We start from the raw sequence: 13,321 nt of genomic DNA, 5'->3' as shown, positions 1-13,321 counted from the left end.
CAGGTCAGATATGGACATCTATATGGCTTATGAAGCATCAGAAGGAGTCTATGAGTATGTATAGAAAGCATAAGATCGAGGACTCTTTGGCCAGAAATATGTTCTGGAGGTCAAAAGGGGCACTCTGTATAGCTGATTTATCATCAAAAGGAGTCTATAATTTTATATAGTTTGAATTTTTTTTTGGACATCTATATGGCTTATGAAGCATCAGAAGGAGTCTATGAGTATGTATAGAAAGTCCAAGATCGAGGACTCTTTGGCCAGAAATATGTTCAGGAGGTCAAAAGGGAACCTCTGTATAGCTGATTTATCATCAAAAGGAGTTTATAACTTTCTATAGTTTGAAAAAATGTTAGGACACTTTGACCACAAATAAGTTCAAAAGGTCAGATATGGACATCTATATGGCTTATGAAGCATCATAAGGAGTCTATGAGTATGTATAGAAAACGCAAGATCGAGGACTCTTTGGCCAGAAATATGTTCAGGAGGTCAAAAGAGGCCCTCTGTATAGCTGATTTATCATCAAAAGGAGTCTATAACTTTATATAGTTTGAATTTTTTTTAGGACACTTTGACCACAAATAAGTTCAAAAGGTCAGATATGGACATCTATATGGCTTATGAAGCATCAGAAGGAGTATATGAGTATGTATAGAAAGCCCAAGATGGAGGACTCTTTGGCCAGAAATATGTTCACTAGGTCAAAAGGGGCCCTCTGTATAGCTGATTTATCATCAAAAGGAGTCTATAACTTTATGTAGTTTGAAAAATTTTAGGACACTTTGACCACAAATAAGTTCAACAGGTCAGATATGGACATCTATATGGCTTATGAAGCATCAGAAGGAGTCTATGAGTATGTATAGAAAGCCCAAGATCGAGGACTCTTTTGCCAGAAATATGTTCAGGAGGTCAAAAGGGGACCTCTGTATAGCTGATTTATCATCAAAAGGAGTCTATAACTTTATATAGTTTGAAGAATTTTGAGGACACTTTGACCACAAATAAGTTCAAAAGGTCAGATATGGACATCTATATGGCTTATGAAGCATCAGAAGGAGTCTATGAGTATGTATAGAAAGCCCAAGATCGAGGACTCTTTGGCCAGGAATATGTTCAGGAGGTCAAAAGGGGCCCTCTGTATAGCTGATTTATCATAAAAAGGAGTCTATAACTTTCTATAGTTTGAAAAAATGTTAGGACACTTTGACCACAAATAAGTTCAAAAGGTCAGATATGGACATCTATATGGCTTATGAAGCATCAGAAGGAGTCTATGAGTATGTATAGAAAGCCCACCATCAAGGACTCTTTGGCCAGAAATGTGTTCATGAGGTCAAAAGGGGACCTCTGTATAGCTGATTTATCATAAAAAGGAGTCTATAACTTTCTATAGTTTGAAAAAATGTTAGGACACTTTGACCACAAATAAGTTCAAAAGGTCAGATATGGACATCTATATGGCTTATGAAGCATCAGAAGGAGTCTATGAGTATGTATAGAAAGCCCAAGATCAAGGACTCTTTGGCCAGAAATATGTTCAGGAGGTCAAAAGGGACCCTCTGTATAGCTGACTCATCATCAAAAGGAGTCTATAACTTTATATAGTTTGAATTTTTTTTAGGACACTTTGACTACAAATAAGTTCAAAATGTCAGATATGGAAATCTATATGGCTTATGAAGCACCAGAAGGACTCTATGAGTATGTATAGAAAGCCCAAGATCGAGGACTCTTTGGCCAGAAATATGTTCAGGAGGTCAAAAGGGGACCTCTGTATAGCTGATTTATCATCAAAAGGAGTCTATAACTTTAGTTGGTTTGAACATTTTTTAGGACAGTTTGATCACAAATTAGTTCAAAAGGTCAGATATGGACATCTATATGGCTTATGAAGCATCAGAAGGAGTCTATGAGTATGTATAGAAAGCCCAAGATCGAGGACTCTTTGGCCAGAAATATGTTCAGGAGGTCAAAGGGGGCCCTCTGTATAGCTGATTTATCATCAAAAGGAGTCTATAACTTTCTATAGTTTGAAAACTTTTGAGGACACTTTGACCACAAATAAGTTCAAAAGGTCAGATATGGACGTCTATATGGCTTATGAAGCATCAAGATCGAGGACTCTTTGGCCAGAAATATGTTCAGGAGGTCAAAAGGGGACCTCTGTATAGCTGACTTATCATCAAAAGGAGTCTATAACTTTCTATAGTTTGAAAAAATGTTAGGATACTTTGACCACAAATAAGTTCAAAAGGTCAGATATGGACATCTATATGGCTTATGAAGCATCAGGAGGAGTCTATGAGTATGTATAGAAAGCCCAAGATCGAGGACTCTTTGGCCAGAAATATTTTCAGGAGGTCAAAAGGGGACCTCTGTATAGCTGATTTATCATCAAAAGGAGTCTATATCTTTCTATAGTTTGAAAAAATGTTAGGATACTTTGACCACAAATAAGTTCAAAAGGTCAGATATGGACATCTATATGGCTTATGAAGCATCAGAAGGAGTCTATGAGTATGTATAGAAAGCCCAAGATCGAGGACTCTTTGGCCAGAAATATGTTCAGTTGGTCAAAAGGGGACCTCTGTATAGCTGATTTATCATCAAAAGGAGTCTATAACTTTAGTTGGTTTGAACATTTTTTAGGACACTTTGATCACAAATTAGTTCAAAAGGTCAGATATGGACATCTATATGGCTTATGAAGCATCAGAAGGAGTCTATGAGTATGTATAGAAAGCCCAAGATCGAGGACTCTTTGGCCAGAAATATGTTCAGGAGGTCAAAGGGGGCCCTCTGTATAGCTGATTTATCATCAAAAGGAGTCTATAACTTTCTATAGTTTGAAAACTTTTGAGGACACTTTGACCACAAATAAGTTCAAAAGGTAAGATATGGACGTCTATATGGCTTATGAAGCATCAAGATCGAGGACTCTTTGGCCAGAAATATGTTCAGGAGGTCAAAAGGGGACCTCTGTATAGCTGATTTATCATCAAAAGGAGTCTATATCTTTCTATAGTTTGAAAAAATGTTAGGATACTTTGACCACAAATAAGTTCAAAAGGTCAGATATGGACATCTATATGGCTTATGAAGCATCAGAAGGAGTCTATGAGTATGTATAGAAAGCCCAAGATCAAGGACTCTTTGGCCAGAAATATGTTCATGAGGTCAAAAGGGGACCTCCGTATAGCTGATTTATCATAAAAAGGAGTCTATAACTTTCTATAGTTTGAAAAAATGTTAGGACACTTTGACCACAAATAAGTTCAAAAGGTCAGATATGGACATCTATATGGCTTATGAAGCATCAGAAGGAGTCTATGAGTATGTATAGAAAGCATAAGATCGAGGACTCTTTGGCCAGAAATATGTTCTGGAGGTCAAAAGGGGCACTCTGTATAGCTGATTTATCATCAAAAGGAGTCTATAATTTTATATAGTTTGAATTTTTTTTAGGACACTTTGACCACAAATAAGTTCAAAAGGTCAGATTTGGACATCTATATGGCTTATGAAGCATCAGAAGGAGTCTATGAGTATGTATAGAAAGTCCAAGATCGAGGACTCTTTGGCCAGAAATATGTTCATGAGGTCAAAAGGGGACCTCTGTATAGCTGATTTATCATAAAAAGGAGTCTATAACTTTCTATAGTTTGAAAAAATGTTAGGACACTTTGACCACAAATAAGTTCAAAAGGTCAGATATGGACATCTATATGGCTTATGAAGCATCAGAAGGAGTCTATGAGTATGAATAGAAAGCCCAAGATCAAGGACTCTTTGGCCAGAAATATGTTCATGAGGTCAAAAGGGGACCTCTGTATAGCTGATTTATCATAAAAAGGAGTCTATAACTTTCTATAGTTTGAAAAAATGTTAGGACACTTTGACCACAAATAAGTTCAAAAGGTCAGATATGGACATCTATATGGCTTATGAAGCATCAGAAGGAGTCTATGAGTATGTATAGAAAGCCCAAGATCAAGGACTCTTTGGCCAGAAATATGTACAGGAGGTCAAAAGGGACCCTCTGTATAGCTGATTTATCATCAAAAGGAGTCTATAACTTTAGTTGGTTTGAACATTTTTTAGGACACTTTGATCACAAATTAGTTCAAAAGGTCAGATATGGACATCTATATGGCTTATGAAGCATCAGAAGGAGTCTATGAGTATGTATAGAAAGCCCAAGATCGGGGACTCTTTGGCCAGAATTATGTTCAGGAGGTCAAAAGGGGACCTCTTTATAGCTAATTTATCATCAAAAGGAGTCTATAAATTTATTTGGATTGAAAATGTTTTAGGACAGTTTGACCACAAATAAGTTCAAAAGGTCAGATATGGACATATATATGGCTTATGAAGCATGAGAAGGAGTCTATGAGTATGTATAGAAAGCCCAAGATCGAGGACTCTTTGGCCAGAAATATGTTCAGGAGGTCAAAGGGGGCCCTCTGTATAGCTGATTTATCATCAAAAGGAGTCTATAACTTTCTATAGTATGAAAACTTTTGAGGACACTTTGACCACAAATAAGTTCAAAAGGTCAGATATGGATGTCTATATGGCTTATGAAGCATCAAGATCGAGGACTCTTTGGCCAGAAATATGTTCAGGAGGTCAAAAGGGGACCTCTGTATAGCTGACTTATCATCAAAAGGAGTCTATAACTTTATGTAGTTTGAAAAATTTTAGGACACTTTGACCACAAATAAGTTCAACAGGTCAGATATGGACATCTATATGGCTTATGAAGCATCAGAAGGAGTCTATGAGTATGTATAGAAAGCATAAGATCGAGGACTCTTTGGCCAGAAATATGTTCTGGAGGTCAAAAGGGGCACTCTGTATAGCTGATTTATCATCAAAAGGAGTCTATAATTTTATATAGTTTGAATTTTTTTTTGGACATCTATATGGCTTATGAAGCATCAGAAGGAGTCTATGAGTATGTATAGAAAGTCCAAGATCGAGGACTCTTTGGCCAGAAATATGTTCAGGAGGTCAAAAAAGGGGCCCTCTGTATAGCTGATTTATCATCAAAAGGAGTTTATAACTTTCTATAGTTTGAATTTTTTTTAGGACACTTTGACCACAAATAAGTTCAAAAGGTCAGATATGGACATCTATATGGCTTATGAAGCATCAGAAGGAGTATATGAGAATGTATAGAAAGCCCAAGATCGAGGACTCTTTGGCCAGAAATATGTTCACTAGGTCAAAAGGGGCCCTCTGTATAGCTGATTTATCATCAAAAGGAGTCTATAACTTTATGTAGTTTGAAAAATTTTAGGACACTTTGACCACAAATAAGTTCAACAGGTCAGATATGGACATCTATATGGCTTATGAAGCATCAGAAGGAGTCTATGAGTATGTATAGAAAGCCCAAGATCGAGGACTCTTTTGCCAGAAATATGTTCAGGAGGTCAAAAGGGGACCTCTGTATAGCTGATTTATCATCAAAAGGAGTCTATAACTTTATATAGTTTGAAGAATTTTGAGGACACTTTGACCACAAATAAGTTCAAAAGGTCAGATATGGACATCTATATGGCTTATGAAGCATCAGAAGGAGTCTATGAGTATGTATAGAAAGCCCAAGATCGAGGACTCTTTTGCCAGAAATATGTTCAGGAGGTCAAAAGGGGACCTCTGTATAGCTGATTTATCATCAAAAGGAGTCTATAACTTTATATAGTTTGAAGAATTTTGAGGACACTTTGACCACAAATAAGTTCAAAAGGTCAGATATGGACATCTATATGGCTTATGAAGCATCAGAAGGAGTCTATGAGTATGTATAGAAAGCCCAAGATCGAGGACTCTTTGGCCAGGAATATGTTCAGGAGGTCAAAAGGGGCCCTCTGTATAGCTGATTTATCATAAAAAGGAGTCTATAACTTTCTATAGTTTGAAAAAATGTTAGGACACTTTGACCACAAATAAGTTCAAAAGGTCAGATATGGACATCTATATGGCTTATGAAGCATCAGAAGGAGTCTATGAGTATGTATAGAAAGCCCAAGATCAAGGACTCTTTGGCCAGAAATATGTTCTGGAGGTCAAAAGGGACCCTCTGTATAGCTGACTCATCATCAAAAGGAGTCTATAACTTTATATAGTTAGATTTTTTTTTAGGACACTTTGACTACAAATAAGTTCAAAATGTCAGATATGGAAATCTGTATGGCTTATGAAGCACCAGAAGGAGTCTATGAGTATGTATAGAAAGCCCAAGATCGAGGACTCTTTGGCCAGAAATATGTTCAGGAGGTCAAAAGGGGACCTCTGTATAGCTGATTTATCATCAAAAGGAGTCTATAACTTTAGTTGGTTTGAACATTTTTTAGGACACTTTGATCACAAATTAGTTCAAAAGGTCAGATATGGACATCTATATGGCTTATGAAGCATCAGAAGGAGTCTATGAGTATGTATAGAAAGCCCAAGATCGGGGACTCTTTGGCCAGAATTATGTTCAGGAGGTCAAAAGGGGACCTCTTTATAGCTAATTTATCATCAAAAGGAGTCTATAAATTTATTTGGATTGAAAATGTTTTAGGACAGTTTGACCACAAATAAGTTCAAAAGGTCAGATATGGACTATGGCTTATGAAGCATGAGAAGGAGTCTATGAGTATGTATAGAAAGCCCAAGATCGAGGACTCTTTGGCCAGAAATATGTTCAGGAGGTCAAAGGGGGCCCTCTGTATAGCTGATTTATCATCAAAAGGAGTCTATAACTTTCTATAGTATGAAAACTTTTGAGGACACTTTGACCACAAATAAGTTCAAAAGGTCAGATATGGATGTCTATATGGCTTATGAAGCATCAAGATCGAGGACTCTTTGGCCAGAAATATGTTCAGGAGGTCAAAAGGGGACCTCTGTATAGCTGACTTATAATCAAAAGGAGTCTATAACTTTATGTAGTTTGAAAAATTTTAGGACACTTTGACCACAAATAAGTTCAACAGGTCAGATATGGACATCTATATGGCTTATGAAGCATCAGAAGGAGTCTATGAGTATGTATAGAAAGCATAAGATCGAGGACTCTTTGGCCAGAAATATGTTCTGGAGGTCAAAAGGGGCACTCTGTATAGCTGATTTATCATCAAAAGGAGTCTATAATTTTATATAGTTTGAATTTTTTTTTGGACATCTATATGGCTTATGAAGCATCAAAAGGAGTCTATGATTATGTATAGAAAGCCCAAGATCGAGGACTCTTTGGCCAGAAATATGTTCTGGAGGTCAAAAGGGGACCTCTGTATAGCTGATTTATCATCAAAAGGAGTCTATAAATTTATATAGTTTGAAAAAATGTCAGGACACTTTGACCACAAATAAGTTCAAAAGGTCAGATATGGACATCTATATGGCTTATGAAGCATCAGAAGGAGTCTATGAGTATGTATAGAAAGCCCAAGAAAGAGGACTCTTTGGCAAGAAATATTTTCCTTGTGTCAAATATGGAATTCTGTATGTCTGACGTAACATCAGAAAGAGTCAACAAGTATATATGGAAAGGTCAAGTTTCGAGTACTCACTCCTTGGCCAGAAAAAAATTCGGTAGGTCAAATATGGACTTTTGTCAGGATGATATAACATCCGAAGATATCAGTCATCAGTAGTGTTAATCATTTAGGACTCTTTGGCCAGAAATATGTTCAGAAGGTCAAAAGGGGACCTCTGTATAGCTGATTTATCATCAGAAGGAGACTATAAATTTATATAGTTTGAAAAATTTTGAGGACACTTTGACCAGAAATAAGTTCAAAAGGTCAGATATGGACATCTATATGGCTTATGAAGCATCAGAAGGAGTCTATGAGTATGTATAGAAAGCCCAAGAAAGAGGACTCTTTGGCCAAAAATATGTTCCTTGGGTCAAATATGGACTTCTGTATGGCTGACGTAACATCAGAAAAAGTCAACGAGTATAAATGGAAATGTCAAGTTTCGAGTACTCCTTGGCCAGAAAAAAATTCAGTATGTCAAATGTGGACCTTTGTCAGGATGATATAACATCTTTAAGGACTCTTTGGCCAGAAATATGTTCAGTAGGTCAAAAGCAAAATGTATATCTCATTGTTATAATATTATGTGCTTTGCACAACCGATCTAACGTTGAGCATCATTAAAGAAACATAGGTTATGCAATTGCATTGCATTACACACCAAAACTAACTCAATGCCATGTTCATTAGAGAGAATCTGAAACACAGAACAATCTGTGTTGTTGCTTTGCACAAACTCTCTAACGTTGTGCATTGAAGAATAACATATAGTCTGTGCAGTACTTGCATTGCACACTCGATCCCATGTTCATTAAAAAGATAACATGTGTGTTGTTGCATTGCATTGCATTGCACACACGATCTAACGTTGTGCATTGAAGAATAGCATAGGCTATGCACTTCTTGCATTGCATTGCATTGCACACGAGAACTAACTCATTCCCATGTTCATTAAAGAGATAACATATGTGTTGTTACAATTGCATTGCATTGCTTTGCTTTGCATTACATTGCACTAACGATCTAACGTTGTGCACTAAAGAATAACTTATAGGTTATGCATATTTCGTATTGCATTGCATTGCACACCAGAACTAAATCCTTCCCATGTTCATTATAGAGATGATATGTGTGTTGATGCATTGCATTGCACTGAATTGCATTGCACTAACGATCTAACGTTGTGCACTGAAGAATAACATATAGGTTATGCACTTTTTGCATTGCAATGTACAACTGAACTACCTCATTCCCATGTTGATTAAAGACATAACGAGTGATTTTGCATTGCATTGTATTGCATTATATTGATTTGCATTGCTTTGCGCTGCATTGGATTCCATTGCATTGCACTAACGAACTAATGTTGTGCACTGAAGAATAACATATAGGTTATGCACTTTTTGCATTGCATTGCATTGCACACCAGAACTAAATCAGTCCCATGTTCATTGAAGACATAACGTGTGTTGTTGCATTGCATTGTATTGCATTACATTGATTTGCATTGCTTTGCCCTGCATTGCATTGCACTAACGATCTAACGTTGTGCACTGAAGAATAACATATAGGCTATGCACTTTTCGCATTGCATTGCATAGCATACCAGAACTAAATCATCCCCATGTTCATTAAAGAGATACCCTGTGTTGTTGCATTGCATTGCATTGCACTAACGAACTAACGTTGTGCACTGAAGAATAACATAGGTTATGCACTTTTTGCATTGCATTGCATTGCACACCAGAACTAAATCATTCCGATGTTCATTGAAGACATAACGTGTGTTGTTGCATTGCATTGTAATTGCATTGCATTGCATTACATTGATTTGCATTGCTTTGCCCTGCATTGCATTGCATTGCATTGCACTAACGATCTAACGTTGTGCACTGAAGAATAACATATAGGCTATGCACTTTTCGCATTGCATTGCATTGCATACCAGAACTAAATCATTCCCATGTTCATTAAAGAGATAACGTGTGTTGTTGCATTGCATTGCACAAACGATTGAACGTTGTGCACTGAAGAAAAACATATAGGTTATGCACTTTTTGCATTGCATTGCATTGCACACCACAACTAAATCATTCCCATGTTCATTAAAGAGATAATGTGTGTTGTTGCATTGCATTGTATTGCATTACATTGCATTGCTTTGCACTGCTTTGCATTGCATTGCATTGCACACCAGAACTACCTCATTCCCATGTTGATTAAAGACATAACGTGTGTTGTTGCATTGCATTGCATTGCATTGCATTGCATTGCATTGCATTGCATTGAATTGCATTGAATTGCATTGATTTGCATTGCTTTGCCCTGCATTGCATTGCATTGCACTAACGATCTAACGTTGTGCACTGAAGAATAACATATAGGTTATGCACTTTTTGCATTGCATTGCACACCAGAACTAAATCATTCTCATGTTCATTAAAGAGATAACGTGTGTTGTTGCATTGCATTGTATTGCATTATATTGATTTGCATTGCTTTGCACTGCATTGCATTGTATTGCACTAACGAACTAACGTTGTGCACTGAAGAATAACGTATAGGTTATGCACTTTTCGCATTGCATTGCACACCAGAACTAAATCATTCCCATGTTCATTAAAGAGATAATGTGTGTTGTTGCATTGCATTGTATTGCATTGCATTGATTTGCATTGCTTTGCACTGCATTGCATTGCATTGCATTGCATTGCACTAACGATCTAACGTTGTGCACTGAAGAATAACATATAGGTTATGCACTTTTCGCATTGCATTGCACACCAGAACTACCTCATTCCCATGCTGATTAAAGACATAACGAGTGTTTTTGCATTGCATTGTATTGCATTATATTGATTTGCATTGCTTTGCACTGCATTGCATTGTATTGCACTAACGAACTAACGTTGTGCACTGAAGAATAACGTATAGGTTATGCACTTTTCGCATTGCATTGCACACCAGAACTACCTCATTCCCATGCTGATTAAAGACATAACAAGTGTTTTTGCATTGCATTGCATACCAGAACTAAATCATTCCCATTTTCATTAAAGAGATAACGTGTGTTGTTGCATTGCATTGTATTGCATTGCATTGCATTGCTTTGCACTGCTTTGCACTGCATTGCATTGCACTAACGATCTAACTTTGTGCACTGAAGAATAACATATAGGTTATGCACTTTTTGCATTTCACTGCATTACACAACAGAACTAAATCATTCCCATGTTCATTAAAGAGATAACGTTTGTTGGTGCATTGCATTGTATTGCATTGCATTGCACAAACTATCTAATGTTGTGCACTGAAGAATAACATATAGGTTATGCTCTTTTCGCCTTGCATTGCACACCAGAACAAAATCATTCCCAAGTTCATTATAGAGATGATATGTGCGTTGTTGCATTGCATTGCATTGCATTGCCATTGCATTGCATTGCATTGCATTACACTAACGATCTAACTTTGTGCACTGAAGAATAACATATAGGTTATGCACTTTTTGCATTGCATTGCATTGCACACCAGAACTAAATCATTCCCATGTTCATTAAAGAGATAATGTGTGTTGTTGCATTGCATTGCATTGCAATAACGATCTAACGTTGTACATTGAAGAATAACGTATATGCTATGCACTTCTTGCATTGCATTACACACCAGAAGTTACTCATTCCCAAATTCCATTGCGTTTTGCTTTGAGGAAATGCAATATGTGCTATTGCATTGCATTTCACACAAGATCAAACTTTGTGCATTGAAGAATAACATATAAGCTATGAGTGCATCACAAACATACAATAACTATCTCATTCCGATGTGCATTGAAGAGATACCATTTTTGGAGTTACATTCCACTGCATTAAAGATCTAACTGATATAGTTAGATATAATAATAATACATTATTATTCAACGCTAATTCTTCGATCGTTTGTGCAATGCAACACTCATGTTATGTTTTCATTGCACATGAGGTATGAAGTAGTTTATTCTATGCATTGTAACGCATGAGTCTATGAGTATGTATAGAAAGCCCAAGAAAGAGGACTCTTTGGCAAGAAATATTTTCCTTGTGTCAAATATGGAATTCTGTATGTCTGACGTAACATCAGAAAGAGTCAACAAGTATATATGGAAAGGTCAAGTTTCGAGTACTCACTCCTTGGCCAGAAAAAAATTCGGTAGGTCAAATATGGACTTTTGTCAGGATGATATAACATCCGAAGATATCAGTCATCAGTAGTGTTAATCATTTAGGACTCTTTGGCCAGAAATATGTTCAGAAGGTCAAAAGGGGACCTCTGTATAGCTGATTTATCATCAGAAGGAGACTATAAATTTATATAGTTTGAAAAATTTTGAGGACACTTTGACCAGAAATAAGTTCAAAAGGTCAGATATGGACATCTATATGGCTTATGAAGCATCAGAAGGAGTCTATGAGTATGTATAGAAAGCCCAAGAAAGAGGACTCTTTGGCCAAAAATATGTTCCTTGGGTCAAATATGGACTTCTGTATGGCTGACGTAACATCAGAAAAAGTCAACGAGTATAAATGGAAATGTCAAGTTTCGAGTACTCCTTGGCCAGAAAAAAATTCAGTATGTCAAATGTGGACCTTTGTCAGGATGATATAACATCTTTAAGGACTCTTTGGCCAGAAATATGTTCAGTAGGTCAAAAGCAAAATGTATATCTCATTGTTATAATATTATGTGCTTTGCACAACCGATCTAACGTTGAGCATCATTAAAGAAACATAGGTTATGCAATTGCATTGCATTACACACCAAAACTAACTCAATGCCATGTTCATTAGAGAGAATCTGAAACACAGAACAATCTGTGTTGTTGCTTTGCACAAACTCTCTAACGTTGTGCATTGAAGAATAACATATAGTCTGTGCAGTACTTGCATTGCACACTCGATCCCATGTTCATTAAAAAGATAACATGTGTGTTGTTGCATTGCATTGCATTGCACACACGATCTAACGTTGTGCATTGAAGAATAGCATAGGCTATGCACTTCTTGCATTGCATTGCATTGCACACGAGAACTAACTCATTCCCATGTTCATTAAAGAGATAACATATGTGTTGTTACAATTGCATTGCATTGCTTTGCTTTGCATTACATTGCACTAACGATCTAACGTTGTGCACTAAAGAATAACTTATAGGTTATGCATATTTCGTATTGCATTGCATTGCACACCAGAACTAAATCCTTCCCATGTTCATTATAGAGATGATATGTGTGTTGATGCATTGCATTGCACTGAATTGCATTGCACTAACGATCTAACGTTGTGCACTGAAGAATAACATATAGGTTATGCACTTTTTGCATTGCAATGTACAACTGAACTACCTCATTCCCATGTTGATTAAAGACATAACGAGTGATTTTGCATTGCATTGTATTGCATTATATTGATTTGCATTGCTTTGCGCTGCATTGGATTCCATTGCATTGCACTAACGAACTAATGTTGTGCACTGAAGAATAACATATAGGTTATGCACTTTTTGCATTGCATTGCATTGCACACCAGAACTAAATCAGTCCCATGTTCATTGAAGACATTAACGTGTGTTGTTGCATTGCATTGTATTGCATTACATTGATTTGCATTGCTTTGCCCTGCATTGCATTGCACTAACGATCTAACGTTGTGCACTGAAGAATAACATATAGGCTATGCACTTTTCGCATTGCATTGCATAGCATACCAGAACTAAATCATCCCCATGTTCATTAAAGAGA

Source organism: Abramis brama (assembly GCF_963993115.1).
Source record: "Abramis brama genome assembly, chromosome: 3".
Classification (NCBI taxonomy): Eukaryota; Metazoa; Chordata; class Actinopteri; order Cypriniformes; family Leuciscidae; genus Abramis; species Abramis brama.
The sequence above is the reverse complement of the archived record's forward strand: the minus strand, read 5'-3'. Positions refer to the sequence as shown.